Genomic DNA, 25,720 nt, shown 5'->3' with positions numbered 1-25,720 from the left:
TCCCCAAATACTTTTACATTCTGACGTATTGGGATTTAGGGTCCAATGTATGCATTTGGAGGGGGCATATTTCAGCCCATGACATGTTTTAATGACATAAACATAGCAGTTAAAGCAGCATACAATTGTTAGTGGAGAAAACTGGTGCTGGAGGAGGGAGGGAGAAAATCGACCAGGGAAGTCCAGATGTGATATAAGATACAATATGCGGCCAGACACAGTGGCTCATGCCTGTAATCCTAGCACTTTGGGAGTCCGAAGCGGGTGGATTGTCTGAACCCAGGAGTTCGAGACCAGCCCGGGCAACACAGTGAAACCCTGACTCTACTAAAACACAAAAAATTAGCCGGGCGTGGTGGTAGGCACCTGTAATCTCAGCTACTCCGGAGGGTGAGGCAGGAGAATTGCTTGAACCCGAGGCGGAGGTTGCAGTGAGCCGAGATTGCACCACTGCCCTTCAGCTTGGGCAACAGAGCAAGACTCCATCTCAAAAAAAAAAAAAAGACATGATATGCATCTCAACCAGGATGGTGAAGATTATAAAGGAGAGAGCATAGCTCCTTTAAGATGGAGCAGCTACCCTCATCTGATTATTTAAAAAGCTCCCCGCAACCCCTCACCAACATATACATACACACATTCTACATAAATGAAGCATAAGGATAACATCTAACCACTTCACATTTGGGAAGTACTAATCCAGATAAACCTGTCCATCTTAAGGATCAGGAAACTGGCCAGCCCAGTTTCACATAGTGCATTACAAACAAAGCAAGAATGTCTCCTCACTCCCAAGCCAGTGTTCTGGTTTTCATTCCTTGACCACTCTAGTTTGCTGTTATTTTCCATTCTTTCACCTCTTGGTGGTCAAAAACAAGTGGCCATTCTGGCCATATTTTAAGGTCAAGAAATTTTGGGGAAGGAGGAAATATTCATAATCACCACCTAGAAAGTACTTCATTGTACAAATTTGTAAGCTGAGGCCTCAAGATATAAATAAACCTCACCAAGTTACCCAGTAAGGAGAACAGCTGAAACTGAACATACCTCTTCATTTTCAACCAGGTACTCTTTCTTTATACCCTACTAGCATCCTCACTGCCCCATCCCGCCCCCCACACACACTGGGGCTAAAAAGGAAATATAGCCAAAATTAAAATAACATATATATAGTTTCAATTTGGCTAAAATCTTAAGTTACCAAGTTATAGTTTAGAAGGACAGAGTAGATCCAAGATATGAATGTGAGGAATACAAATAACTGAATTTCTCCTTGGGATTGGTCCAATAAAGCTGAAAAAGAATCACTTTCATCCTTTGTAATTTTCTAGGTTTGAATCATAGTTATAAATTGTTTGTTTTCAAATATTAGATTGTTTAAAAAATTCCTCTTCCCACACAGACCATTATGGAATAATATCACATTGATAGGTGTTAAATATATGCTGTGCATTTTCAGAAAATATAGAAGGATAATGTTCTGCCTTCTACTTAAGAGAAACTGACAATGGTGATGTACTTATTGTTAACAGTTATAAATACATGAAACAATGTGGCACAAAATGCTAGGAAAAGAAGTATGTTTTGACAACAGCATTACTTCTACAGCTTTTCTCTCTAGACTGGATGTTTTGCAAATATGCTCCCCGAGGTAGTATTTGTGTTTTGTTGAGGGTTCCACTCCCTCTTTAATTGCTGCCTTTTTTTAAGTGACAGGGTCTGCCAAGGTTTCCACAGCAAGGAAAGCCATATCTTTTTTCTAAAGTAAACAGTTCAGGAAAAACACCCAGGAAAACCATCAAACTGGCTTAAACGTTTAATAAGAACCGTTTTATTACTGGATACAATCATCAGCATTCATGGCTTGCTTTGCTTTTCAATGAATGCCATGACTATTTCAGGCAGCTGGTGAGATTGATCTGACAGTTTAAACTATGGAATTACTATGATCTTTAAAAGGAATAAATTGATGATAAACTATATCATCAGGAGTTGTGGAAGCACAGAAGGGTGTACACCTGCTTCCAGATGTTACTGTAAAGTTCGACCACTAAATGCAAGATCAGCATTCTACAATTCCTGAACTGGGTAATTTGTAATAGGAATTCAGGGTTACCATTTTCTTCTCAGATCATAAGAAGTTTTAGAAATGTTATTTTAGACACTGTGATGGTAATTCACTTTTGAAAAGAACAAGAAACCTAGTATTTTGCAGGATTAAGAACTCTGTAAATAGAGTATGCATTTGAGAGGAGTAGACTTGGGGGTTTTTAATCTTTTTTTGTTCCATGGACCCCTTTGGCAATCTAGTGAAGCCTAGGGACCACTTTATGGAGTATAACAGTATTATATTGGTTTATAAAGAAAGCTAATTATTGCCCGGGCATGGTGGTGGGCACCTGCAATCCCACCTACTCAGGGGATTACAGGAGAGGCAGGAGAAGTGCTTGAACTTGGGAGGCAGAGGTTGCAGTGAGCCAAGATCGCACCACTGCGCTGCAGCCTGGGCAACAGAGCGAGATTCCATCTCAAAAAAAAAAAAAAAAAAAAAAAGCCAATTATGTTGAAATACATGTATCTATGGCAGTCTGCAGACCCTTTAAATAACATTTATGCGTGCATTGGAGCATTGCAGCACATGTTTTCCCCTTCCACTTCTGTGGGTTACTACAACATAGTTCCAGAGTTTCATGGAAAATTTTTGAGGAGGGAGGAACGTACATTACTATAAAGAGTAAAATGATGATAGGAAATTTTAAGTTCTTTTTGTACTACCTACTTCTGCTAGCACCATAATGAACGTGCAGCACATCCTGAATATTTAGGAGTTACATATAATAAACTCAGGTTGAAATGAACTGAAAGTGCTGTCATTTGCTTCAAAATGAAATTTATATTGCCTCTAGCTTTGAGTAACAACCTGGAGAACTGTGCCAAAAGTACATTAGTAAAATCAATCAGCAGGTTTCAGTTGAGCTTCTGCAGATGAGATATAATGCCTCAATGGGTCCTTGGGAAAATGTGAAATTAACCAAACCAGTGTTATACTCTCCCCTTCATTTTGCCAGTGAGAAATTGGACCAGAGGAAGTTAGACAACTGCAGCTAAACCATAGCCTGACAAATACGGGCAGGACTAGGAATGAAGTGCAGAATGACTTTCCACTGCATGACATGTCTCCGGGAGGTAGGGAGAAAAGGAGGAAAAAGAAGCAGCTAGTTAGTGTCAGGCAGAGAAGTAGATGAAGGGCACAGCCATAAGCAATCTTAAGTCCATCTGACCACAAAAAGCACCCTCTCTTCTCACCATTCTGCCTGATTGACCCACATAGACTCACTGCTTCCACCCATGGAGGAGCCTGGCCTTCATTTGTGTAAAACTAAATCATTTTTATGTGAAGAGGATTTATGAGACATGGCTAATGATTTTTAAATTTTAAAATGGTTTTTTTAACTTTGAGGAAATATGAGTCAACAGCTCAATAATATTATTTTACTCATTGAAAAGATACCATTTTGATTATGGTAACCAGCTATTCTCTAAAACTCTAAGAATTGGAAAAGAAAAGGAAGTGACTTTTAGATGCAAAATGAAAGATTTATGTCAAGGTGAAGAAATATATCCTGAGAGCAGGGCTGTGAAAGATCCTCTTTTTGGATGGCCCATTATTATCACAAAATGTTTTACACATCTTCACACTGTAGAATTCTAATGATTCAAAGTCTATAAACCCTTATCTTAGGGAGCACAAAGACCAAGGAGTGTGCTACAACTCAGAAACAAGTACTTAGCTAGGAGTCCAATAAAGGCAGAGAAAAAAAGAGTTAATCATTCAGAACTTCAAAGGACAACAGCAATAGGTCTACCAACTAAAACATGAAGAAAAAGAGGTTCCAGAACGATGGCTCCTGGAACAGGTAACTGGGTTTCACTGAAGTGTACAATCAGGCCTAGCAACTGGCAAGGTAATGAATCCAAGACTTTGGAAAGAACAAAGGCTCAATTCCCACCAACTAGAGCTGGAAATCAGCCAGTTTTGGACTACTCCCTAGTAGTCACTAATTACTTTAGATAAAGGATCTCTGTTCTACAGACTCATTCATTTTTATGAATTTTTGTTTAGGTTTGGTTTTGGTTTTGGTTGTTTTTGATTTTGTTTTGCTTAGTCCACTGGTTATCCATTTTATGGATTACCACAATTTTTCTTTCTGTCTTTAAAACTCCCACTCTAGAGGAACCATCTAGCTTCTTTGCTCTTAGCATTTAAACATGTTGTAGAAAAACAACATACCCTGGAAGGCTAGTTTTAATTTAAGTCCATATTCTCAAAACCCACAGAGGCTCTCTACAATACAGGGCATCTTTCTAAGTTTCTTTGGTGGACTGGTATTCCCACCGGAAAGAGTCACTTTATTCCCTTCTCTCACTCAAGTTTCTCACCCCACCCCAACTCCCACTCTTAGCAGGCGACCTCATCTTCCTTCACTGAAAAAGCAGAAAGCACCAAAGGGAAGTTTCTCATCTTCCCACCATCAAATCTGCATATTCCCCTGCAGGTGCACTTGGGTTCCCCTTCTCCCTATCACAAAGGAGGCAGTGTCCTCCTACTGTTACAGACCTGGCACCAGCCATGGCTCTCTGGATGCAAAATCCCTCTCCTTAAGGAGAGATTTTGATGGTCATGTCTCTCTTTCCTGAATCATCAAATTTTACTTTCAACTGGATTATCTAATTGGTAAACTTGTTACAGTCTCTCTGTCGACTTCATATTCCTTTTCCCTGCTATGTCTCCATTTGGATGCTGTGTTTGACAGACTTCTCTGAAGGGTTATTTGCTTACCCTGTATCCAGGAGCCAGCTATCCTCGCCACGCATTCCTCCCATCCCATTTACACTTCCTTCTTCTGTCTACCCCCACTACTCCTTTGAAACTGCACTAATCAGGATCATTCATGATCTCCAAATTTCCAAAAGTAGCAATCACTTTTCTATCCTCTTCTTATTCAACCTCTTTGTTTCCTCTAGAACCACTTTCCTTCCTTTGCTCCCACGACACCACCCTAATCCCTGGTTTTCCATCTAATTTTTTAGTTGCTTCTTTGCAGACTCGTTGACAAATGCCACTCTCTGCCTGGAACCCTAGCATGAGCCATGCCATTCTCACTCCACTTACCACCTCCCATAGATGGCTTTTTATCCCTCACATCTGTGCTTCAATTCTCTGCCTCAGAGAGCCCTTCCCATTCTCCACTTTCCCATGTTATTCTCTGTCATTGAAGCCCATTTCCTTCCTTTTTATAATTTATTATGTTTGTTTGTATACTTATTATCTGTCTCCACCAAGACAGAATGAACTATAACTGCTTTATTCACCCAGGTATGCCCTAAATGTAGCACAGTGCCTAGCATGTAGCTGTTATTAATTAAAACTGACTGAATTAGTGAAGGAATAAAGGCATACTGCTCAGTGACCAACAATTCCTAATGGACATTAACATCTGAATTTCTTGAAACAGGAGGTAAAATTGGTAAGTGAAAAAGAAGAGTACATATTATCTAAATAGCTTCATACAATACCTGTTCTCTTTCTAAGTATTAAAAAGTGCATTTTCCTACTCCTACAACTTTTCTAAGTATACTGTATGTGTTAATAAAATGGTATATAGAAATTATTTTTTCACAGAAACCTAAAATTTATATGAGAGCATTCTTTTCATTGTGATGATAAAAAGTGCTTGAAGATTCTTGTTATCTGTTTAAATTACATCCTAGATTAACAAATTGACCTGGTTGATTCATATCTTATGTACATATCAATATATAATAACAATTAATCAACATTAATTATTAAGGCATATTATATGTAATATATGGTGTATTGAATAATTAATGACTTACCTGAATTAATTCATATTGTTATTAATTATATAATACATAGGGTATATATTAATACTAGGGTATTAATCCATATAAATTAATATTTTATTAATTCTTATTAATACATAATATATTGATCAACCAAATCAAATTTGTCAACTTAAAACATATTTTAAAGAGATTGTAAGAATTTCTGCAAACAGTGAATGAGTCTCACAAATTTGATTCTTTCTTTTATTGCTTTTCATTGACAACAGAGGCATAGTTACAGACAGTAATAAAGATTAGAGGGAAAAATGCATGTAAATATTGTGAAGCTTTATATATATTAAACATAAATCTCTGGTTGTCACCAGCTCAAAAAGTAAGTACCAAGTAATAGATTATAAGTAAGCATCAAACAGCTTTCCAATTAAATATTTAATTTACCAAGAAGCCTCTTTTAAATTAGAATTGTTGCTGTGACAAATCTTCCTAAAATGGGCTAGTGGCATTGTCTTCTAAGAATCAAGGACATAACAGTATTTTAAAGCTATTATCTGAACATGTGTTACCATTGATCATTGAAAGTGAACTACCAAAATTTCCTAGTATTATCTCTTTGAGATCTAAGTTCATGACCTCAGCAAATTTTAAATTCATCCATCTCTTCTTCATGGCAGTTGAATGAAAAGGAAGTTGATAACCTGTTTGAGGTTTGTGGTAGACACAACAGAGGATAATGGATATTAAGAAATCATAATTATAGATGCAGCAGTCTATACAGAATGATCTCGTAACTGTGTGCATCTTTAGACACTTTTCTCTGATTGCTTTTCAATAAATTCTTACATAATTGCTCAAAATTACTTTTTTCAATGCTTTCATAATATTGCATGAAATACATGTTTAAAAAAGTCCACAAAATGAATTGCCTTTTTGTTTCAATAAATAAAAAGCTAAAACCTGAAAAAAAACTTAAAACACCATTTATCTGCCTCGAGACTATCTCAGGCTGACACTGTCTCTTCTTACAAATCCAAGAATTCTGCAAAAATGCTTTTTTTCCATAAGGGGTGAACATCCCAGTTTACTGCCTCTGTACTGCATTTAACTTGCTTATCCTGTCAAAACTGTGGGCATAAAAGTATGGGGCAAATAGAAGTGTGTCAATTTACTGAGTGAAATTCAGAAGCCATGTGCTGACCTAATGTTTCTAGTGGCACAGTCGCATCCAGCAGTAAAACCTGACCTAGTGTGCATTATTTATTACCACATCATAGTATAGATACTAAGTCAAGTGTATAATTAATGTTGGGTTTTACCCCTGAGAAGGAGTATCTGCTTTATCATAAGCTACTGAATTATTTGGAAAAGTAAAATAATAATGATTTTTTTGTCCAAATGATAAATCCAAGGTCAGAGTAACCATCTAGATACAAATGATTTATGCCAGCTGCCAGGTTTAATAAGAGCCAGAAAGAGCCATAGGTACTGTAGGTTATACTTAGAAAATTCTAAGAAATTTCTCTACTACCAACCTGAAAGCAAAACATTTGGTCAAATCAGTACTTTTTACATAACTCATGAAATGTGTTCATTTTGTATTTTTAGATAAAATGTAATACATTTTATTTTCTTAAAGTAGCATACATACTACTGTACAAAATACTATATAATTCCAAAATTGCGCAAGTTGCACAACCTCCTCTACTACATCAATCAGTAATCAAGTTATAAGGGCAGAACAATTGAGTTATTATGGAAACATGCACCTGGAGAGTGGACTTCCTGGGCCTTCTCTTACAATTTTTCTGATGTTAACTCCAATAGAAAGAGTGTGACAACATCAAATAATACACATTAAAACTAAAAATATATACCAATATATTTAAACATTGAAATACATCAAAATGGAAATCATAAGGCAGACATTTAAAAAACAAAAAAAAATTTGACTTTTCAACAGCTCTTTTTCACAGTTGTAAAATATGGATAGTAATACCTGTACTGCTAACTTATACAGTTATTGTGGAAATAAACAAAGTTCATAACCAATCTCTTTATCAACCACAAAGCCTGTGAAAATAAACAATACTGGGCCTCTGATTTTTTTCATACTAGATAATGAGAAAACAGCTTGTAAATTAAATAACAAAACAAAAACCTAAGCAAGCATAAGCTGAGCATCATAAATACATGAGTTTTCTGTACTGTAGAAGAATACATATTATGGACATTTGTTTACTAATTCAAAGCACTCTGTTACCTAAAATACCAAATTTTTTTCTGAAGACTCCAGAAGTCAAGCAGATGAAGAGGAAGACTGAGGAAAAGGGAGCAGTTGATTCACAACTACATGTGCCAAAAAGGAATGAGAAGAAAAATGAGAGCCAATTTGGTCTATTATCTTCAATGGAGCAATGGCTAAACTCTGATGCTGATAACTTTCAGCGTCAGGTGTCTGCTGAGTTTCTCTAAGCTCATTCGAATTTATTTAATAAGTGATTAGACTGGTAGGGTAACTTTACAAATCTGCTTATGGTGAGCATCGAGTTGTTTATGCTTACTTCTTTTTTTGTATAAAGAAAGGTAAACTGTATTTTCAAGGTATGTTGTAAGAATTGCACTAAGAATCACGAAGAATCAAAACACTTAGAATCACACAGCAAGAGTAGCAAATATATAACGCATCTGGTTTTTTTTGTTTGTTTGTTTGCTTTTGTTTTTTTTTGTTTTTGTTTTTGTTTTTTTTCTTTGAGACGGAGTCTCGCTCTGTTCCAGGCTGGAGTGCAGTGGCCGGATCTCAGCTCACTGCAAGCTCCGCCTCCCGGGTTTATGCCATTCTCCTGCCTCAGCCTCCCGAGTAGCTGGGACTACAGGCGCCGCCACCACGCCCGGCTAGTTTTTTGTATTTTTTTTAGTAGAGACGGGGTTTCACTGTGTTAGCCAGGATGGTCTGGATCTCCTGACCTCGTGATCCGCCCGTCTCGGCCTCCCACAGTGCTGGGATTACAGGCTTGAGACACCGCGCCCGGCCATAATGCATCCGTTTTTAACAGGCAAGTAATGGGTATCACAGGACCAGAATAACCTCTGCTCTATTTACTGTCTTCTTTGGAAGGAACTCCAGAACCAACCTTTTGGTTCCCCCAACTATTTATTGCCCTAATAGTCAAGGGGTAGAAGACAAAGAGTTGGCCGGAACTGAAGTTCATTTTCTCTAAACTGGTTGTTCACAACCAAGAATATTATTTTCCTCACAAAACCTTTTTTTTTTAATAAGAAACAAAGTCTTGCTCTATCACCCAGGCATGAGTGCAGTGTGTGGTCACAGCTCACTGCAGCCTCCAACTCCTGTGTTCAAATGATCCCCCTGCCTCAGCCTCCCAGATTGCTGGATTACAGGTGCATGCCACCATATCCAGCTGATTTTTTCAAAATTTTTAATAAAATTTTAATTAATCTTGCTATGTTGACCAGGCTGGTCTCAAACTCGTGGGCTCAAGCCTGCCAAAGGGTTAGGATTACAGGTGTAAGCCACTGCCCCCAGCCTTACAAAACTTAAACAGTCATCACACCACCTTTAGTCCTAACTATATCTTTACATTATTCAAGCCAGGATGTCTCTGGGGCTGGGTTTTGGCCATCGTCTCTGAACTCTCTTCAGTTTTTCCATCGTTTGTAAACTATTAGTCTATGAGAATAAAAAATAATTTGCTCTCATTTTTCTACATATTCTCACACATTTTTAAGGGAAAGGTTTCAGAAAACACTAAAATAACCCTCCAAAAATGAGAAAAACAATGTTTATAAAATTTCTACTTCCAGTTCAAAATTTCATCTATATTGTTAAGACTGTTAATATTCTTCAAAATTACTGAGGACACCAAAAGGGCTATGATTATGTAAGTTATATCCATTGATATCTATCCTATTTGAAATTAAAACAGAAAACTTTTAAAAATCACATTGAAAGAGGCAATTCACAAACATAGACATGTAAGTGGCCACTATGAAAATTGCTCAACTTTGTTCAAGAAAGAAATGTAAATTTAAACAAGATACCATTTTCGTATAACAAGTATCCAAGTTATTGGATTTGTTGTCGTTTGCTCTGTTTGATGATGGCACCAAGTATTGACATAGAAAACTCTACTCTCTTATATTGCTCATAAGTGGATACCATATTCCTCAAGAGCAAAATGTTAAAAATCATCATTAGCATTCCATGAGATTTTGCTAAGTATTTTAAAGAATCCTCAAAATACCCAATTATTATCGTTTCTATTTTACGGTTGAGAAGACAACATTTTAAGGAGATAACGTAATTGGATTATTGTCTCACAACCTGTAAGTAGTAAAATTTTTGTTAGAACCTAGAAAATAAACTCTTAAGAATCTGCCATAAGGAAATAAACAAAAATATATGCAAACATCTATATAAAAGCTTCTAGATGAAAATATTACTTATAATAGTAGAAAATTGTTATCAATATAAATATCCAACAATTATTTATAATAGTGGAAAACTAATCTAGCTAAATATCCAACAAGATATAATTGGCCAATACAACCTATATACACACTAAAAATTTCATATAGTAAGAACCATACTCTTTTGTTCATGGATAGATTGCCATTACTTGCATCACACACAGTAGAGACTTAATATTTTTTAAATATGTGAATACAAAATAATACGTGATAATTAAAAAATAATGTTTTAACAATGTATTTCATGAATGAGGGAGAAGCATGTTACAAAACAGCATGAACAGTGTGATCACAATATTTTAAAACTACATGTATGTATAGAAACATACCCAGATGTACAAACATGTATATACATGAACTTCTCGTCTATCTGTGCTGATGCATACTGGGTACTCAATAGATATTTGTTGATTGAATTAATGATTGCATTACATTTTAAAAGCACCTTGGGGGAAATAATAGGTAATATTTTCTTTTTCTTCCTTGCAATTTCTATATTTAACAAAATCTTAAACAGTGAGTGTGATTTATCTTTATAATAAACAATAATATTATAAAAATTAATCATTCTGGGAAATATCATTAGGAATTTTGGAATAAAAGTAGTAAATATAGACAACCCACAATCCAATAAAAAATAACTTGCATCTGATTTTCTTATTATGTTTCACTTACTGCATTCAGCAATAAAAACAACTGATGTTACAGAAAAATGTCAAGTATAATATTGTACAATTAATTATTATTGGGGTTGAGGCTAGAACTCACGTTATTTGGTTTCAGGCAAGCAGCTTTTTCCATTACACCAAGTTGCTTGGAGTTCTAGAATATCAGTGAATAAATGACTATGTGGGTGCTGCAAAATCCACTGTTAGTTCCTTACTTATAAGTAAAATGATTTTCTAATTAATCATTTTATATTATCAGAAAATTCCAAAGTTCTAAGAAATACTGTATTTTCATGTAATATGAATTGTCTTTGGGGATTTGTGAACTTTTAAAGGTGTTTTTAAATTTGTGTGTGTTGGAATGGCATAATGTGCATTATTCTAGGGAGGAGTCCATACCTGTCACAAGATTGTAAAAGTGTCTTTGATGAAAAAAAAAAGAAAGAAAGAAAGAAAAAGTAAAGAAAAGAAAGAAAAAGTAAAGAAAAAGAAAGAAAGAAAGAAGAAAGAAAGAAAGAAAGAAAGAGAAAGAAAGAAAGAAAGAAAGAAAGAAAGAAAGAAAGAAAGAAAAAGAAAGAAAAGAAAGAAAGAAAGAAAGAAAAGGTTAAAAACTAAAGCTATAAAATCTGGAGCAAGAAGGAGGAAAAAACTGATGGTAAATAAAAGCAAACAAGAGGAAAGGGAACCCAAACTAATTCTGTCTTCCTCTTTTTTATTCCTGGAACATATTTTTTAATATGCGGATGATTCGATTTTATGACTGCTTTCTAAGCACTAGCACTAGAAAAGATAATGGGTTAAAAACATAAGCCAAATAACCTCTATGGAATGAACATTTTCAGTTGCTAAAAATCTATTTAATAATTTTTCTTTTCCTAATTAAATGTAAATACAAAACACTTCAGAATAGCTTTTTTTGTTTTGTTTTGTTTTGTTTTTTTGAGACAGAGTTTCACTGTTTTCACAGGAGTGCAATGGCGCGATCTCGGCTCACTGCAACCTCCACCTTCCGGGTTCAAGCGATTCTCCTGCCTCAGCCTCCCAAGTAGCTGGGATTACAGGCACCTAAAACCATGCCCAGCTAGTTTTTCTATTTTTAGGAGAAATGGGGCTTCACCATGTTGGCCAGGCTGGTCTCGAACTCCTGACCTCAAGTGATCCCCAGCCTCGGCCTCCCAAAGTGCTGGTATTACAGGCATGAGCCACTGAGCCCAGCCAGAATAACTCACTTTTTTAAAGTACGTTAAATAGATGCAATGTCTTATCTCAAAAAATATGCTTCCCCTACGGGAAGTTTGTAAAAGTCCTTTGAGCAAATGCACATTAAACACTTCTCTATGCATTTCACAATTATTGCTTAATTTAAAATTTAACTCTTCCGGAGATAATGAAAGAAGTAAATACTTGTTTCTTATCCCAATCTCTAACTTGATTGGCAAGGTGTAGGAACCTCTAGAAGGTAACGTTAAAATTCTTAACAGAGGTCGTTTCACTACAATCCTCTACAAATATCCCTTGAGCCACAATTCCAAATTTAAACAACAAAGAGAAACAAAAATACAAATCTTCCTTGAACCCAAATCATATTGGCAAATATAACTTCAGAATTGACACCCATTCAAACAATACACCTCTAATATTCTCCATCTGCCTTAGCTGAATAAATACTGACATCATCAACCCATATAAGGATTATTTTTTGTTCTGGTTTTGGAGGTGAATTTATTTTTAAGACTAAAATGATTACAAACTGTAGGAGACAGAAACATTCATCCACTGATACTTCAAAGTCAAAGACCATTTTTTTCTTTTTTTTCTTTCTTTCTTTTTTTTTTTTTTTTTGTGGAAACAAAATTACTAAAATATCCACACTCAAAATTTAACTATGTAATTTGATCAAATCTTTTCAAGTATCTAGTTTTGAGGTTTTTTTTTTTTTCCTCCTGGCAAGCCAAGTAACTTAGGGGAATGGTGGATCATCAGAACACCAGTCCGTTTACAGTTAATTTTTCAATCCTCTTTCTTTCGCATAATTCTGCAAAATATTGACTAGCCAGGAAAGCGTCCCATAAGTAACCAAAATGATCAATTTTTACAAATTAAAAGTTAAGTGAGTCAACAAAGTCTCTCTCTCGCTAAATATCGCTAGGGCTGTCAAACAACACAGCATGCTGCTGCTCGAGTTTGGGGATCAGCATCACGTGGGACGCTAATAAGCGCCACCTCATTGCCGTTTTGAATGCTAACTTTCTGGGACTCCAACCCAAAGAAACACCTTAATCTTTGACTCCACAGTGCATTTAAATCCAGGAAGGCAAATGTGAGTGGGTTAAAAGAAAATTGAGGTCCCTAATCTGTGTTTTATTTCAAAAGGCAGAGGACATGCTGACTTTTTAAAGCAGTGAGGTTTCCCCTCCGTCCTTTCTTCCTTCCAAGTGAACTACCAAGTAAAAGCTAAGGAGGGTGGGAAAGAGAAGTGGAGCAGGGGAAGAATAAACATATTGCTTACAGTTCCCAGAATTACCTGACAATCTTCAGGCTCCTCAATGCCTCTAGCTTTCTGTCAGGATCCTTTTTCAGCTACGGACTTAGAGAAAGTCTTATCCTGGGTAGGAGGGGCTAAAATGTGGGCTGGTCTCCTTGCGCTTTTGCAGATGTTTTAAGGTGGAGTTAAAGAGGAAGAGGGAGAACGCTCTCCTCTCATAGAAGCTAGTATTGTAAATGTCAGTGCCTAGTTATTAGAACCAGGAGTTTGAAGTCAGAAAATATGCTTAAATAATATGTAAATTAACCAGTCCTAAATTCCATGAGTGCTGTCGTGGATTTCTGTGTGTGTGATGTGTATGTGTGTGTGTGTGTGTGTGTGTGTGTGTGCGCGCGCGCGCTCGCGTCTGAAATTACTACTTGTCCTTAAGTAGTAACTACTTCCTCCTTTTTTCCAAAGGAGAACAAAATTGAAAAGACCGTGAATAACCTAGAGCATTTTTGCATTATTTAAAAAGGCAAAGTTTATAACAAACCTCAAATATAAAAATGTACATTTTTTGAAATGAATATCAGACCACTTTAAAAATCAAATCTGTTTAAGTATTTCTACTCCAGACTCAGAACACCTGTGTTGATAATAATTTCTTTGTAAATTTAAGATTAAAAGCATACCAAATAATGTAATATATATGTTGAGATTTAGGGAAGAAAATGAAATCAGATTGAATTGCAAATTTGCAGTGTAAATCCAAATACCTTATAGTACTATAATGAAGAAGGTGCAGTGTTTAAATGTATCCAAATTCCATAAGAATCAATTCATGTCTTTAAAGATTCACGTGTTCATTTAATATATCTTGTTTTGCAAACACAGGATCTTGCTTTTGCCTTTAAATACTGAACTCACTCTCCTAACTCTCTTACATTTTCAAAGAATATAATTTCATTAAATCTTCTGGATTATCTGCTTTCTGTAGCCCAACATTCAACCCTTATTTGTTTTTATTTTTTTCCCCTGAATTCAACCTGGCATATTATAAATCTCTCATTGGGGGGAGGGGGGAAGCCAGTAATATTTTTTTAGGAAGGATAGATTTATAATAAAAATTTTTCTCTTTCCAAAGAAATCCCTGAATTTCAAGAAAGGAGGTGTATGTTAAATAGAGGAGCAGAAAGCACACTTGTAGTTTTCCTCTCGTTCCCCCAGATACAAATGGTGAAAGCAAGAATCTATACCGCAGGGCATGTTCGTTCTAAGACTCTCATAAAGAAAGACTCCCTGGAAAAGCAGCTTCACAGTGCTTATAGAGCACAAAAAAAGTGCTCTAGTGCTTTTTCGATAATAAAAAGTTAAAGCTCTCAATATTTCCAGATGATATCCAATAGTGTGTCACACATTGAAGATAAAAAATTATTTAAATGCTTTTAAAGAAAATGTCATTATATGTTATGGTTAGGGTTAAAATATGTGGGGAGAAGTTTGTCTCTTTCCAGTCTTACTAAATGAGGCTGACTTATCTCCACCTTTATAATGAATAAAGGCTGCTGCAGGTATGTGTTCTCCTCTCTGGAACCAGTGCAGACCAAATCCCATTTACCCATTTTGTGGTTCTGTGGCCTCCTTATCTTACCCATTTTGGCTCACTGCTTGTGATCTCATTGTTCACATAGACCTCTAGGTGGATAGTAGAAGTTCAGATTTGCTATCTTCACTTTGTCCAATTTCCTCCAAAAATGTTTTCAGCATTGACCTACTGGCTTCAAAAACCTCTGCTTCCACCTTAGGTAAGATAGACCCTGACTTCCATAGCGTGCTTCAGTCTATAAGATCAATTAGGTCTGAAGACCCATCTTCGTTTGATTTGTCCATCAACAAAGATTAGTCATCTGGGACTCATCTGAAGCTGAGCAATATCATAGCAGCTTATTTGAATCCAATTCTACCATTTGCACTATTTCCAGCTAATAAGTTTCATACAGTTTGCTAGTAATTTTCCACATCTTTAAAATTTTAGAGAACAATAAACTAAGAACTAGATAAGTAATCAAAAGGAACAACACCAAAATTGGCCAAATTAACTAACAAAGAATACCTACTTGTCAAAAGCCATGGCTCAAAAACCCCAGAGGGTTGGGAGGGGGAACCCTGAAGTTTGTATGATTGATTTTTCTTTCTTTCTTTTTAATTATACTTTAAGTTCCAAGGTACATGTGCACAATGTGCAGGTTTGTTATATATGTATACATGTGCCATGTTGGTTTGCTGCACCCATTAACTCGTCATTTACGTTAGGTATTTGTCCTAACACTGTCCCTCCCTCTACCCCCCACTCACAACAGACCCCTGTGTGCCCCTGCCCTGTGTCCAAGTGTTCTCATTGTTCAATTCCCACCTATGAGTGAGAACATGCAGTGTTTAGTTTTCTGTCCTTGTGATAGTTTGTTCAGAATGATGATTTCCAGGTTCATCCATGTCCCTGCAAAGGACATCAACTCATTATTTTTATGGCTGCATAGTATTCCATAGTGTATGTGCCACATTTTCTTAATCCAGTCTATCATTGATGGACATTTGTGTTGGTTCCAAGTCTTTGCTATTGTGAATAGTGCCACAATAAACATACATGTGCATGTGTCTTTATAGTAGCATCATTTATAATCCTTTGGGTATATACCCGGTAATGGGATTGCTGGGTCAAATGGTATTTCTAGTTCTAGATCCTTGAGGAATGGTCACACTGTCTTCCACAATGGTTGAACTAGTTTACCCTCCCACCGCAATGTAAAAGTGTTCCTGTTTCTCCAGATCCTCTCCAGCATCTGTTGTTTCCCGACTTTTTAATGATCGCCATTCTAACTAGTGTGAGATGGTATCTCATTGTGGTTTTGATTTGCATTTCTCTGATGACCAGTGATGATGAGTATTTTTTCATGTGTCTGTTGGCTGCATAAATGTCTTCTTTGAACGATATTTCTTTCTTTATACGGAGCTGTTTTCTATTGTCTTTTTTACTATTTCCAATTCACCTATCCTGTGCTGTAACTATATGAAGCTGCTTTGTTTCCCATGAACTTGAACAAAGGTAGTGAGATACTATATGAGAGTTAAATCCGGATAGAAAATGAAGATGATTAGCCAGCATAGGGTACTAAGAGAGAGTTGAATAGAGAATCTAATCCAGATTGCAGATAAACTCAGAAAATGGTTACCAATCAACTAATTTACTTATAATAATGTATCCTTCTATTCCACAGGCTATGCTTGAGTCTTCTGGTCCAACTATTTTTATAGTAAAATAATAAATTGATATTTTTGCTACTTATTTGTATCTGTGACTATAATTTACATGAATCATTCCTCTTTTTATGTATTAACAAAATTATTCAGGTTAGTAAAATAGCAAGTCAAAGAAAATGATTTTCTCACATTGTCAAGTTTTCTGGCATCCCACTAATTGACCTCTACCTTTCATTCAAACTAACACAGAGACTATTCTCCTTGCACATCGAATTCCACTAGAATAATCCTACTCATCCTGCAAGGCTTAGCTCAATTACTATCTTGTCTGGAAAATTTCCCTACCCTCTTCCCTCTCCAGTAGAATTCATTATTCCACTTGTATAAGAATGCTCATTAGAGCATTGACCATGTATTATACTTGGCTATACAATTAAAAAATATTTTATATTCCATCAGGGCATGAGGCAAGTATTTTTCATTTTAATAAACTCTCTTTTCACCTGAAGTTTATAACACATTAGGAGCTAATGGACATTTGTTGAATTTGTTTTCCATGGTATCAAGGTCAAAGATATCTTAAACCTGACACCCGAATAACACTCTACCTGCCACTGCCATCGCCACCATTACTAAAGTATAGACATTTTTTTAATGCCCTCCAATACACACATTGATAAATTACTGACAATATAAAACTAGCAAGAAGTCAGGGTGAAATGGACCCTAATTAAAATGTATTTACCATGAATTTAAAAATTAGATGTTCTGATGAAAGTACAGCTCTCAGAAGAGCGTATCTGTGGACAATAAGACCTATATTTTAATAGCTAAATATCTACTAGTAGTTACACATACGTTTGCAAAGATCTTTTGACCTAAACAATAGAAGCAATAATTTTCTCTTCCTTTGAATTGAATGCGTTAAACAAATTATTGCTGCTTAATTAAACTTTTCCCTCCTTTTTTAATATATTAAGAAAACTATAACAAATAAAGTACTACTAATATTGACTGTTACTCTTTATATAGAGCCTATAATGGGCCAGGTACTTGTGTTAGTACTACATTTGTTGTGTCACTAACTATTATATTCATGAAATGAGACAGTATTATCTTATTTAGAATCCCGATATTAAGTAAGCATATAAAATTTGTGGTGAGGCTAGGATTTTAATCAAGTCTGTCCAACTCCAAAGCCCACAATTTTTCTAGTGTATCACACTGTCTCATAGCAAGTTTTGTTTGGCCATCTTTTCAGCCTTGTCCCAAGTCAACCAAATCTCTGACTGTTAGGGAGCAGTGGTAGTGGAGTTACTAATAGATCATTAAAGCCTCATTATCCTAAGCACCCAGGCTAGGAACCTTCTACTATTCTCTTCCACATCAGCAATGGTCACAGTCTTGCCCCTTTGCTTCCTTCATCCCACCTAACTCCTTTATTTATCTTCTGGTTTCTATCTCCAAATATTTATATCTGCATTTTCCTGTCCATTTTACTATCAAAATATTAACTTGTACTCTTGCTTTATTATTACTTACATATACTACCATATGATCTTTACTCCTGCATCTCCTTTTCAGTCTTAAAATCATCCTAGGCTTCACTAACAGATAGACCTTCCTACAAGTCAGGTCATTTCACTGCCCTACCCACATCATCCACTTTTCTATACTACCTATTGATTTATATGACTACGTTTTTAAAATATCTCTTTTCCTTTTGCAGATGAAGTAGATGTAAAAATTAAATCAGAATACTCTCAGATTTTATCACAAATTACAAATAGTCATGCTGTCAACAATAAATATGAGTTAACACACATTAGAAAGTTTTAGCTACAGACAAACCATGTTCAGGACCTTTTGATAAAACAGGGTTGTCCTAATTCATTTTACCTACTTGTGGCAATAATTTTACTCATCATTTTCTGCTCTCGAAGTGCCCTCTAAATTTGGTAAAGCAAATGCATGTCTAGTTTTAGTAATTCTGTAGGAATGGGCATGAGCTCAATTACTCACCCCAGAAACTGACTGGCAGGCACTTTGCAGGGTTTTAAAAATACTTATGCTTTTGGAATTTAAATGTACTGACGACAGTGAGAAAGGCAGAGCCTGTGTCCTTTGCTTTGAGGTAATCCTGAGTAGGAAGAATTACTGCTAAGTGAATTTCCAGTGCCTCCCACGTAGCTGAGCTCTGATAGATGTCAGTAGAGGATTTTTATAGAACATTTGGTTGTCTAGAGCTAAGATAATAACACTATTCCTATACTTATATTTATAAAACCAGTGACTGAGCAGCTTCAAAAGCTCCTTGCTATTTGATTTTTCAAATACATTGTCAGATCCAACAGTTTCTCTTTGGAAAATTTATCTTCCTTCATTCCCTATATATATGTCATCTATCTCTGATTGGAAACACAACAAAGCAAAACAGGTAACTCTTAATCTTCACCTAAATAACAAAGATAATCACATACCAGGATTTAATTTCATTACATTTATGATCTGGCCTTAGATTCCATAATTTATCCCAAGTTTACTTTTTAGGGTAGAGTATAATTTGAGACAATTCATAGCAATAATTCTGAAAGCTGCTATGCAAAAAAAAAAAAAAAAAAAACAGCAAAACTATTAATTCTGATCAAGTTTACTCCACATTAGCAAAATGATCCAACTGATTTGGTCATGTAAATGGAATAATTAAGGAAAACATGAAACATACAACAAGTTTAAATATTTCTTAAATATCCTACTGTGATGGTTGAATTTTACATGTCAATTTGATTGATCTAAGGGATGCCCAGATAGGTGGTAAAATATTATTTCTGGATGTTTCTGTAGGATGTTACAGGAGAAGATTAGCATTTGAATTAGTAGACTGAGTAAAGAAGACTTGCCCTCACCAGTGTGGTCCAGCATCATCTAAACTGTTGAGAGCTTGAATAAAAGAAAAAGGCAGAGGAAGGACAAATTCTCGTTCTCTCCTCTTCAGCTGAAGGCATCCATTTTCTCTTGTCTTCAGACACTGGAGACTTTGGAAGTTGATATTTACAATAGCTACCCCCAGTTCTCAAGCCTGTGGGCTTGGGCTAGAAACTATACTATTAGCTCCTCTGGTTCTCAGGCGTTTGAACTCAGACTGAATTACACCACCGGTTTCCTGGTTGTCCAGTTTGCAGACAGTGTATCATGGAACTTTTTAACCTTCATAAACCCCATGAATAAATTCCCATAATAGCCTCTTATATGTGTGTGTGTGCATATGTATGTGTGTGTGTATGTGTGTGTGTATATATATATATATATATTCTATTGGCTATGATAGAATGTGAGTATATGTGTATGTGTGTATAGTGTATACATACATTCTATTGGTTACGAATATACATATACATACACTATTGGTTATGATTCCCTAGAAAACCCTGACTAATACACCTATTGAGATATTTTTACGTCCCAGCAAACAATAGGATAGTCCAATAACTGAATTTAAAATAAAAGATGAATATTCTAGAGTTGCCTATCCTTTTTTTTTTTTTTTTTTGAGACGGAGTCTCACTCTGCCGCCCAGGCTGGAGTGCAGTGGCCAGATCTCAGCTCACTGCAAGCTCCGCCTCCCGGGTTCACGCCATTCTCCTGCCTCAGCCTCCGGAGTAGCCGGGACTATAGGCGCCCGCCACCTCGCCTGGCTAGTTTTTTTGTATTTTGTTTTTTTTAGTAGAGACGGGGTTTCACCGTATTAGCCAGGATGGTCTCGATCTCCTGACCTCGTGATCCGTCCGCCTCGGCCTTCCAAAGTGCTGGGATTACAGGCTTGAGCCACCGCGCCCGGCCGCCTATCCATTTTTGCTTATAACTTGCTACAGTTAAAGAAAGAACTGTAATGTCAGATAATATTGTGATTTATCACTAAGATATTAAAAATAGGTTATGATTCTTTTGCTCTAAATCACAGTCTAAAATGACAAACTCCCTTTCACTTGGCTCTCTAAATAGTTCCATTTTCCTTAATAGCCATTCTGATATTGTATTAAACATGGGTAGCAAGATTTAGGTTACGTATGATCATTTATTTTGGAACATTCCACCAACTCTCACACAGTATTCTCTTTGGATATGATATTTGCTTAATAAATATTACTGATTCACCCAATAAATCATACATTTATTTGATCATTTATTCACAGCGATGCTTAAAAGCCTGGGATAGGAAAACCTTTAGAATTTTATAAGGTGTCTTCTGCTTCTAAGTCCTCAAAGAATCACATGTGAGTGCTTAGGGAAGTCCTCCTAGTATATGGGTGACATATACTGGAACTGTGTGTGACTTCTGGAATAAGCTAGAGTTATAGATCAAGTACTGGCAGCATGGCAACAGCCTACAGTGTTACCATTCCACTATAAAAATAGGAAACCACTGACACTAAGAAGGTAGGTGATTTATCCAAAATTAAACATCAGAGGAGGTCAAACCAAGCCTTTGACTTCAATTTACTTATCTCTTTCTATAGCCATTTCCCATTGCCTACTCACAAATAAATTAATTGAGCATTAGAAGTCAATTTGCAAAGTGTTAAAACAGAGATTTAAACTCAAGTTTTCCTGATTTCAAAGCCCATGGTGTTTGTTTGCTTGTTTACTTCATCATTTTGCATAAGCAGGACTTAACCCAATAACAGTGTTCACGCAGTTTTAATATATGTAACGAATGATGAAGGAAGCAAAAAGTTTAAGCTTCTGAAAAAATCTCTTCTTGGTATACTAGTAAGAGATGTGCTTGTCTTACTCTTCTCCGGGTTAATATTAAACTCACAAACCTTCTTAAACATGCTTTATGCAGACATGGCATTACATTTTCCTGTTACCAAAGCTCTCTTCCACCAGAGGAATGAACAAGGAATAAAGTTAAAAGGGAATCATTACTTATCAACTTTTCCTATAACCTATTACTTCTCTTTGCTTCTATTTGTAAAGACAAAAATACAATGCCTACTATATGAAACAAACATGTTTTCAGAAATGTTCACTTGATCAATATTTTCTAAATAGTTTCAATCTAAATGAATACATATGCAGCTATTTTATTTTATGTGTATGTTCTTTAGAAAAATTACAAGTCAGGGAAGTCTTAAAATAGGAGGTTTTCAGTTTCTGTTCCTATTCTGAGGCCACGTTCAGCATCTTTTTATGAAAACATAATGACTCATGAGAGTGGTCATCAAGGCATTCTGCTGGGGTACATTTTCAAAGCTAATGGCCATCATGCAAAGGAATACTCGCTAAGCAACTATTAGTAATATGGCTTCTTTGTGAATAGGGAGGGTAAACCTCCTTCTAGTCTATCCTAAACAGCTCAGCTGTGGAATTAAGGCATACTTCAAGCTCTTTATTGTTACTGGGGATGCTTGGTTCACAGGTAAAGGCTGTACCAATTTTCATCCCATCTCTGCTATAGTTAGAGCTGGGTTTACAAAATGTAGTATCTGTAACATTATTTATGTAACAAAATGTTGTGAGTTTGTGCACAAACTAGAAAAATGAGAAAAATCATATACACAATCATGATATTAACCATCTTTTCGGAAGAATTCTAAAGTTTACCATCTACTGTGAGATTATGGACTTAAACATTGGTGTTAAAATGGCATTCCAAATTTATATATGAGTTATTTTGTTTTTGTTTATTGGCCGGTGAAGGAGGGAAAAGATCTCCTGATCCCTGCTATCCAAAAGTCTGGGATTCACGGCTTAAAATCTTTTTCAGAAAAGCTAGGAAATGTATACTCTCTTAAAACTCTTTTTGCAGTACAAATGTTTTCAACCTCATAAGGAGTGTCGTCATCAAGAAGCAATACTTCATTAGATTGCATAATAATGTGATAAATCATTATCCCAAACTCCCATTTTCTGTCTCTTCAGTTAATAAAATCTGCCAGACAGCATTTCCTTACTGCCCAGATTTAGAGCAATCCGACATATTTTTCATCACACACACACACACACACACACTCGCGCACACACACACATATGGGCTCCCCTCTTTTCCTCATTTTCCTTCCATGTCTTTTTCTAACAGTAGGCAGTATGATCATTACCACTTTAGTACACAAATATCTTGTCACTTTCCTTCCAGGGGTCGCCAATTCCCTTAGAATGCTACCTGTTCTCTTTAACATGGTCTCAAAATATCTGGTCCCAGCCTGATTCAAGTCAGCCTCACCTGTTTCTCCTTACTCCAGGGCAATACTGTATTTCTTTCAATTTCAAGAACATCCCATACTCTTTCCTATCTAATTACTTTCACACATAGCCCATTCCTTTCCCACCAGGTCTGCTTTACTGATGCCTGCTTGACTTTTAATTTTCAATTTAAAGGTCACTTCTTCATGAAAGGTCTTACCATGTCCTCATCCCCCTTTCTTCTGCCCAAAATCTAGCTTCTGTCCTTTTGTTCCATTTCACCTGTAATTCTCCAACTTAAAACTTCTCATCACTTATGCAACACTTACATTTCTTATCAGTTTTATAGTCTAGACAATAAGCTCTGGGAGGGAAGGGACTATTTTGTGCTATGTTGTATAAGCAATTCCCAACATGATGCCTGCACATGCTAATAATTGGTATTCAATAAATATTTTCAAATGAATGAATCTCCTCTACTTAGTATTCTAAGTCCTTTTTTCCTCTTGTGGTTTTAAAATTCTGGATAGTAGACTCAATAGTTCACCTCAATTAATTCAAAAGGCAATGTGATGAATCGACACCACAATTTCCAAAGCTATATTCTGTATTTAATATATGATAATGTGCTTTCCTCTAATGCCTCTCCTTTGTGTTACCCAATCATGCTCCCTAATTCTGCTTGAGCTTTTTTAAGATAAGGCATGGTGCTTGAATTCTGGGTCATAATTAACATAAACTGGTATGCTGCTATTTATCGTATCAATTTTAAAAATGAACTTTGAAGACTCTGTAACATACTTGAACCTGATGATTGAGGACAGCAGGGTTTCTTGGCCATTTATGAAGGGTGTGACACACTGACATCATTAAAATTAGGGTAAACAGATTAATTTTATCAAATGATTGCTATAGAGGAAACCACAACAGAAAACTGATCAGTCCCATCCTGAGCAATTGCTTACTGAAGCAATGCTTACTGAAACCAAAAAGCAAAATCACAAACATTTCAAGGCCTTGAAAACAAAACAAAAAATGCATTTTATATGTACAAAATCTGGAAAAGGTTTCTAATTATATACGTGTATATATATACATACATTTTTGTATATATGTACACATTTGTACATCCAGAAATGGTCTCTTTGAGGGCCAATTTTGAAATAAGAAGATGAAAGGAAAGAGAGAGTTAGACAGAGGAAATAAGTGGCTCTAATTCAAGGAAGTTTACGAATTTAGAGAGGACAATGATCCTTGAGATCACCTAAGAAAACTCTTACCAGTTTACCAGTAAGGTAAGGAACTGAGACATGAGTTGTGCACTGATCTGCATTCACCCATTTCACGAGTTTTAAATGGACATTAGAATGTTTAAAATTTGTAATGGACATTAAGCAGCATTTAGCCCTTCCTTAAATTAAATGTTGTACCAAATTCCCTAATGCTCTTGAAATCCATGGGCTCATATTCCTGAAGTTATATTTGAATGAACTCTTTCCTTGTTATTTCACATCTAATGAGATTTTAAGTTCCGTTATTTTATCCTACTCAATATCACTTAAATTATTTTTTCTTCTTTTCTATTTCCAGGGCCCCCACCCTATTCTTCATAACTCCACAACTGGAGGATGTCGTAAACTCCTCACTGGTCTCTCTGTAATTCGGCCTGTAAAAAGTAGCCAGAGTAGTAAGAATAACTATCTCAAGAATCATTTTCATCATAATATTACATTAATCCTACCACTCACAAGCTTACATGGCTCTTCATTGCCTACAAAATCAAAAAAAGTTCATAGCAATCAAGAACTGTCTGCCCTCCAGCAGGAAATGTTCCTTTCTTCACACACACATTAAAGTGTTCAATCTCATCCACTCTGTGCACTGGCAAATTGGATAGAATATGTTGGTAGTAGGAAGACTTCAACGTTGTTTCCCATCCTTCCCTATCATCAGATGTATGACCTTGCTGCTACCTTTTATCCATTCTGAGCTCAAGTTTACCCATATCTAAAGGGTATATGTGTTTACTTTCTACCACATTGACTTACTGTGAAAATTAATAGACATAATTTAAGTAAAGCACCTGCCATATATTATATATATTTGTACATTATATTTGTTCTGCCTAATTTCACGAAGGATTTGAGTAAACCATTATGTATGCTTTCATTCATTTATGCAATCAATAAACACACACTGAGGACTTTTTCATTTTAGACACTATGTTAGTTACTTGGGATACAAAGAAGAATACGACATAGGCCCTCACCCTGAGAAACCTCACACAAACGCAACATATAAAAATACAAACATAAAGCAATGTGATTATCTAGGAAAAGAAATACACTGTGTATTAGGGGATTGGTGAGTAAAGACTCCTAACCTGCCAAGATTTGGGAGCTGGGTCAAGGAATATGGGACACAATTTCAATCAGTGGACAAAGATGAGTAAAACCTATGAAGGCAAAGAAAGAAGACAGAAGGCTATCACAAGTAGATGAATAGAAAACTGTAATAGTCATTATTATTATTATCATTATTAATTTTTAAAGGCCTACATCGGAAAACATTGCCTCAGTTCCAAGCTAACTTCTGGTTACCTTACTGACAGCAAATTGTGTATTAAATTCTAACTTTACCCCAGTTTATCTGTGACTGAGTCCTTACAACTATGCCCACACCTTGGCCCCTGGTCCCTGGTGCTCTCCTCTCTGAGCTAGTTCTTAGCTTCTATATACCTCAGAATTGTGTGTTTTAAGTTCCTGAAGTCCTTCCTTTTTGGGCTCCT

General features: G+C 35.9%; 1 protein-coding gene across 4 annotated transcripts in view; it reads right to left on the bottom strand.

The window, feature by feature from the left end:
* PLA2G4A (phospholipase A2 group IVA) overlaps positions 1-13,649 on the bottom strand; it is a 148,636-nt gene extending 134,987 nt beyond the window's left edge. Inside the window, exons 1-2 of one of the 4 annotated variants that reach the window (XM_033196867.1) lie at positions 13,546-13,605; positions 11,122-11,175 (exon numbers count right to left, since the gene is read on the bottom strand). The gene's annotated coding sequence lies outside the window, so the exon portion shown is untranslated. Of the gene's footprint in view, positions 1-11,121; positions 11,176-13,530 lie in introns of all 4 variants that reach the window. The other 3 variants (XM_033196869.1, XM_033196868.1, XM_033196870.1) reach the window with 3 other exon arrangements.
* Between the last annotated feature and the right edge of the window lie 12,071 nt (positions 13,650-25,720).

This window comes from Trachypithecus francoisi, unplaced genomic scaffold (assembly GCF_009764315.1).
Source record: "Trachypithecus francoisi isolate TF-2019V2 unplaced genomic scaffold, Tfra_2.0 Lachesis_group5, whole genome shotgun sequence".
NCBI classification, from domain to species: domain Eukaryota; kingdom Metazoa; phylum Chordata; class Mammalia; order Primates; family Cercopithecidae; genus Trachypithecus; species Trachypithecus francoisi.
Note: the sequence above shows the minus strand (reverse complement) of the source record. Positions and strands in the feature narration are given on the sequence as shown.